Genomic DNA, 6671 nt, shown 5'->3' on the forward strand with positions numbered 1-6671 from the left:
TGGAGACCCGCTCCTGCTGAATGTCGTGTCAGGAGTCCCTGAAAGGAGAGGCCGGCATCGACGAAAACTTGGGGGGCTGAGGGGAAGTGGAGTGAGGTAGACACAGACACTCTCTCTGGTGCAAGTATCTCCTGCTGAGGGTCTCAGCGGGTCTTTATTTATACAGTAAGGCAAGCGGTGAGATTACTTGAACATAAGCATCGAAGCAGAACAAAGACAATCATTACATACTTTCTCATGAATGTACAGAGACTCCCTTGGTCTCATACCAAAAGGGCATTTCTTTGGTTACCTTAAAAAACATGAGGGACAATTAGTTTTCTTAGTACAGCTCATTTTCTAACATGATCAATTATTTCAGACAGCACAACATTTGGTGACAATCATTCTATTAAACTTTCCCAGTTTCAGAGTGGGCGTGAAAGCCCTACTCTATATTCTATTACTGAAATCAACCTATCTCCTTAGCACTCGATAAACTTGGATAATTTATCAATTACTTCAAAGTGGCTTAAAGAAACTCATCAAATCCATGTTAGTTCTACGGAACTCTAACTCTTAACTATAAATACCTAACCTCCACACAGCCTGCGAACTACTGACCCTTTGCATACACCAGGAAATGTACTGCTGCCGCAAACACATACCCCCTGGGTTAGGCTACGGTTTCCAAGCACAGCTAGTTCAGGGCAGCTTGTTCTCCATAATTCTCAGTGCCACAACATTGCTTTCCTGGCTATACCTTTAGCATTGTTTACTTACTTTAATAATGATTCAAGCATAAGAAAAATAAACCAATTAGCGTCTAGGTCCGATTTAGGTTTTTACAAGCATTAGCGTCTAGGTCTGAATTAGGTTTTTACTTCTGCATTAACCAAGAACAAACAGGAGAGCATTAGCAGGCGTAGCTATGGAGACTCCCTAGTTCAGATCTTCTGGGAAGTGCAGGAACTCCTCTCTTCTCGGGAGTGTCCCCAAATGCCCAGACCTTGTCAAAGGACAGCATGGGTAGCACAGTCTGCCACACCTAATGAAAAAAAAAAATTGTGTTTAGTCAGCATAATCTGGAGACAGCCTGAGCAAAAAGCAGGAAGAGCAACTGGCAGGACTAGGAAGTGTCATGGAAGAGGCCACCTCAGGGGAGAGGCATCAGCACTGCCCACCTGATCTATTGAGTAGATGGAGAATCAAGGTACACACTCACCTTCATATCATGGTAAAGAGTTTCTGCATGGTAGGCAAGTACACTTCAAAAAGATTTCATTGAGAGAGTAAATAACATGATTATGAGATGCTATTTTGATAGGAAAAGGACTAGGCAGCTACAGCTCCAAAGCTGCCTCATGCTTACAGCTCTGTGATTCCAGGTGTAAGAGGAACACAGCTGAAGGGCTGCTCCTTGGCAACCTGACCTGGTCTGCTGCTCACCAAGCATCAACTCAGACACTCACCTCCGTTTTCTTTGGGGTTCTGAGTTCTACATAGGAAGGCATATAAGACAAGACACCGGCTTCTCAGTGCCCTTTTGTTCATGAGCACATTGGCTGTAGCAGTTTTGGCAGCATGGGGTGTAAGCCACAACCTTCTTCATCCCTAATGAGTGATACAAAATCACAAGGATTCATTCATAGACATTTAAGTAAACTGTACACGATGGCCACTCGTTTTAACACTTGATTATCTCCCTGTAATCTTAACTAAGGTAACTTCTACATATTCATTAACATCTGTGCTTCACATAAGATCACATAAGACTTATTCATTTCAGCAGAAACACCCAGATACCCTGCTAACAGAAAAGACTGTCTTCCCAGAACATGAGCATAGCATAGGTATGTTAGGGACACTCAGACCTCAGCCTGCTTCGTTCATATAAAAATTCTTGATACAAAAACTATCTTAAAATCATAAAGATTCTTCTTTTTTAAAAAAGATTTATTTAGGGGCCTCCCCTGGTGGTGCACGCAGTTGAGTGCCACGCTGTGAAGCTATCTGCAGCCTCTGCAGCGCCGGTTTGATCCCGGCCAGCCGTTGAGGGTCCCACAAGGCGTGGCAGACCTCTCCTGTCTCACCCACTGCTCCCCTCAGCAGTGTATTTCATCAGTGTGCCTGTTCTGTTCCCTGCTCTGTCTCTGGTGAATCCTCTCACCCTCCCACGCATCTGGCCTATACCCCGGATCTTGTATAAATAAATAAATAAATAAATAAATAAATAAATAAATAAATCTTTAAAAAAAATTTATTTATACAAGAACTGGGGTACAGTCAGAGGCACGGGAGGATGAGAGAATTCACCAGAGACAGAGCGGGAAGCAGAACAGGCAGAACCTAATAAAGATGGGAGGCGATCACAGCCTGTGCATGGATAGAGAAACGCTTGTCACAAAATGCTTAAGAACATGTATCACGATGAAATAGACCTATTTTCAACTCCAGAGAATTTTTTTGTATTAGTTTATATCCAAGGACAATTTAAAAGTGAAGGTAAGGGCCTCCCCGGTGGCGCAGCGGTTGAGCGCTGGGCTGCAAAGCTGCCCGAAGACTCTGCAGCACCGGTTCGATCCACGGCCACCGGCAAGGGTCCCACATGGTATGCAGACCTCTCCTGCCGCGCCCACTGCTCCCCTCAGCAGTGTACTTCGTCAGTCTGCCTGTTCTGTTCCCCGCTCTGGCTCTGGGGAATTCTCTCACCCTCCCACATTTCTGACTGTACCCAATGCTTGTATAAATAAATAAATCTTTAAAAAATAATAAAAATAAAAGTGAATGTAAGTAAAGGACAGTGCACAGACACCAGCTGGCAGAAAGAGGTGCAAACGCAAAAGGTTTGTGAAAAGAAACACCTGCACAGTCACAGGCAGGCAGGAGAGCTGCCTCGATCTCCAGGGCATTTTTTAAGTAGGACATACATCTTTACACTCAACTTTACATTCGGTCCATTGTAATGACAAAAATAATCAAAATCGTTTCAGAGAATGGATGTGTGCTCTTCAATACTGAAAGAGAATTACTAAGAGCGATATGCAAGAATCTAAACTTTAGAACTATGTAAATAACCTTTTTTAAATCTAATCACAAAATGACACAAGTTCACTGAGAAAATGGTCAACAGAAAAAACATGAATAACAAAACAACCACCACAGATACCAACATCCTGAGGACACTAGCCACTGCTTCTAGTATATTTCCCACTTGTATAGATGAGATAGATCTAAACATTAACAATTAAAGGGGGGGGTCTTATCCTGAATAATACCGCAGGCACTGCTGAGGCATCACTTTCTTATCAATTGTTCTAGATGTGCAGGAATTCCCTCTGGTAGGTACAGCACAGCAGCTACGCCTGCTGTATGGGAATAATTACAGAAAAGTCTATTTTGAAATGCAGTGTCTTACAAGTAGCAATCACCTTTGGGATTAGAGCTACTTCTAAAACTATTAAGTAAATCATGTGCAACATTAAAGACAGCATCTGCAGGTAACACAATGATACATTAAACTTTTGTTTTAATCTGAGGCTCCTTCCTTATGAAGGAGGAAACCCAACATCCATGGAGCTGTTCTGAGAATGGACAGGGTCACCCACACTCCTCCCCTCACCCTGGCCTTGAGGGGTTTACAGTTGAACCTCATTTGACAATCTCTGACTCAGACAAAAATATGGAGTCCAAAATCCCTGATCTTTCTCCATATTTGTATGATCTTAACACAAGTTCCTTGTCTCTTTTGGACCTTAGGATTTTCAACTACAGAGCAGGAATAATATCTCTATAGTGTCATCAATGAGTTCACATAACTTAACTAATGAACTTGTTGCACAGGGTCAGGTAATGTCCAGCAGGTGCTCAATAAACATCGATTTCTTTTTCCTACCCTGAAGAGTTCAAAGCAAGCATAAAATGTTTTACAATGGAGGAGGTAATATCAGTTTAACAGATTCTAAATATTAAAAAGTAAGTAGATTATCCACAAAATGTCCACTTCCCAGGTGAATGAGTGATTGTGACTTATTCACTCTCTAAAACAGGAGGGATCCTCTTAGTGCCAGGTATCAGTAGAGAAAAGATCTCAAGAGCTTAGGAAAGGGCCCTTCAGTGTCTCAGATGATTCCCCATAGAGAAACTTTGCGACCCCATTGGTGATAGCACCCAGTTGACCCTGCTGTGGGAATCTCGGGTGTGTCCTTTAGTGATACAGAGATGGTCACAGGTTTCAATATACTGAATTGGTGAATACAAACCCATTTTTGAAAACCAAACATTGTAGCCAGAGTGTGCCAGCCATGTGGCTCTTGGTCATTCAAGGCTCAAGAAAGTCTGGATTCTATTCAAGGAACCTAAAGTTGCCTCCTGAGGCAGTTTCCAGGTGTCAAAGTTCCCTCTTCCAGGCTCTAAATGGACACATCGGCTGCACAACAGTAAGTGACGACTCAGCCCTCAGATGTGGGCCCACGACCAACATGGGCAGCCTCTCAGACTCCATCAGATATGCAGAGCCCCAAGCACCATGCAACCCACTGGGTCAGAAACTGCATCCCAGGGAGACTGGGACACCACACTGCCCTCCTGCCTGCTAGATCTGGGGAAGGGAAGGGGATGTCAGCCCCAGAAAAGTTTACAATATGTCCCCCAAATTATAAATCTACAGAAATAAAACACACAGATCAATGGAACAGAGTGGAGAACCCAGAAAACCCACCCCAGGGATTGATCAGTGTAGCAGGGAGGAGCCAGGAGCAAACACGGGGGACACACTTTCATTCAGGGGTGCTGGGCACCCACGGGGTCACACTCAGGAATGACCTGACCCCCATGTTCCTCCAAGACACAAAATGACCCAAGCAGAGCTCCCCACATCCAGCCCGCCCAGCCCTGGGTCCTCTCACTCACCGCTCTGCAGTCAGCCACGGGCAGGGAGATGTCCTCACCTTCCCCTCGCTTTGGGGTGGTTCCTGAAGAAACTGGGTTCCCCTAGGCAAGAACTTCACCCTGAGCCCCGGGGTGAAGTGCCACGGCGAGCCCGGCCGCTGAAGAGGCAGGAGCCAGGCATAGGCGAGGGGCTGCAGGGGCGGGGAGCAGGGCTGCAGGTGTAGGCGCGGGGAGCGGCAGCAGGTGTGTGGGGTGGGGATGCGGATGGTTGCAGCAGGTTGCAGGAAGGGTTGCCGGGGCTGTGGGTGCGGGTGTACAGGGTGGGTATGTGGGGGCAGAGGCAAGCGGAAAAGCCCCGGGGTGCTCACGGGCCGCGCCCGCCCGTGCTGCTGCGGCTGAAGTTTAGAAAATCAACCCAAAATGCAGACGAATCTCCCACATTTCTGAAAATACTAACCCAAAATTTCCACAAGTCATTAAAACAGCAAATCGTGTCCACGTGCTTTAAAGACATGCTCAGGAGCACTGGCCCGCAACCACAGAGGGCCCCCAAAACCCGCTGCTCACCCCACAGTGAGAGAAGGGGCGTCCCGCTCCGCCCACCCGGCCTTTCCCGCCCCGCGCCTCCTCAGGATTCCCCGCGAGGCTGCACTTCCCCGCCTCGCCACCAGGCGGCGCGCGCTCCCTTCACTCCTGCGCCCTGCCCCCGAGGCTTCTCCTTCCTCGGCCCGCGGGCCCGCTCCGCAGGGGCGGGCGCTCCCGGCTTCCGTCTCTCACATGTCTGCCCCCGCCGCTGCTCCGGGTCGGCGCACAGGGCGTGACGTCAACACGCAGAAGGCGGTGCGAGGCTGAGGAAGGAGAGGCTCTCCGGGGAAACCAGGGGCAGAGCGGCGGCGCGTGCCGCCTGGCGGGGAGGGGCGGTGCAGCCGAGGCGGGGTAATGGCCAGCGGAGGCTCCAGGGCCAGAGGGAGGCACAGGCAGGGCCAGAGCTGCGGCCAAGGGGCGGGTCAGCCGGGCGAGGGGGAGATGCAGCCGTGGAGAGTGGGGGGGGGCGCACAGAGAGGGAGCAAGAAGCGGGAGTGTGTTCTGGTGTGACGTCAGAGCCTTAAAGATGGGAGACACAATGACGTGGAGGCAAGAACCCGCTGAAATCGGGATTCTCGCCCTTTCAGAGAAGAGAACAAATTGGTATCACCCTTCTGCTGGGGAACTTTGAATTTAGATACGAGAATTTGGAATATTATCTATATGTGTATGTATTAAAAGAAATAGTCATTCAATAGTAATTCCCAATAGTAATTGGGAAATGACCTAAAGGAATGATTTTGTCAGGGGGAAAGGATGCCCTGAGCTAATCCCATACGGGCTTTGTGGACTCCACCCGAATCCAGACCAAAGCCATCAAGACACTGGGAAAGACAGATCCCGTCACCACCAAAGGGAGGGTGGCTGGGACCAGCATTAAGCAGCCAGGTTTGGTATAAAAACCAAACACGTGGGCCTTGGGGTGGGGGCTCGCTCTCTCACTCGCCTGCTGGCTTCATGGCTCCTGGCTTTCGGCCAGCTCTCAAGCGCCATTTGGGATTCCAGATCGGCGGATCGGGTAGGATGCATTTGAAACTTGGTCTCCCACTTTTCTCTCTGAGCTGTACATTTCCTCATTTGCCCTTCCCTTGTAAATAAAGCTTTGATTAACCTTTCGTGTGTGCCTGCAGTAGAGTATTGGGAAGTCCTTTTAAGCGTGTGGGTGCGGACCCACAGTCAGGCAACCCGTTTTGTATCCGGGCTGCCCTGTAACAGTT

At 48.2% G+C, this 6671-nt stretch overlaps 1 long non-coding RNA gene across 1 annotated transcript; it reads right to left on the bottom strand.

Moving 5' to 3' along the window:
- Window positions 1-115: 115 nt before the first annotated feature.
- Window positions 116-5001, bottom strand: LOC129146315 (uncharacterized). Its single transcript, XR_008552877.1, has 3 exons — window positions 4891-5001; window positions 1452-1593; window positions 116-1027 (listed from the first exon to the last, which is right to left on the bottom strand). It is a non-coding gene; the product is annotated as an uncharacterized LOC129146315 (long non-coding RNA).
- Window positions 5002-6671: the final 1670 nt, after the last annotated feature.

Source organism: Talpa occidentalis, unplaced genomic scaffold, assembly GCF_014898055.3.
Source record: "Talpa occidentalis isolate TD23 unplaced genomic scaffold, MPIMG_talOcc4v2.1 talOcc4.2, whole genome shotgun sequence".
Taxonomy (NCBI): Eukaryota; Metazoa; Chordata; class Mammalia; order Eulipotyphla; family Talpidae; genus Talpa; species Talpa occidentalis.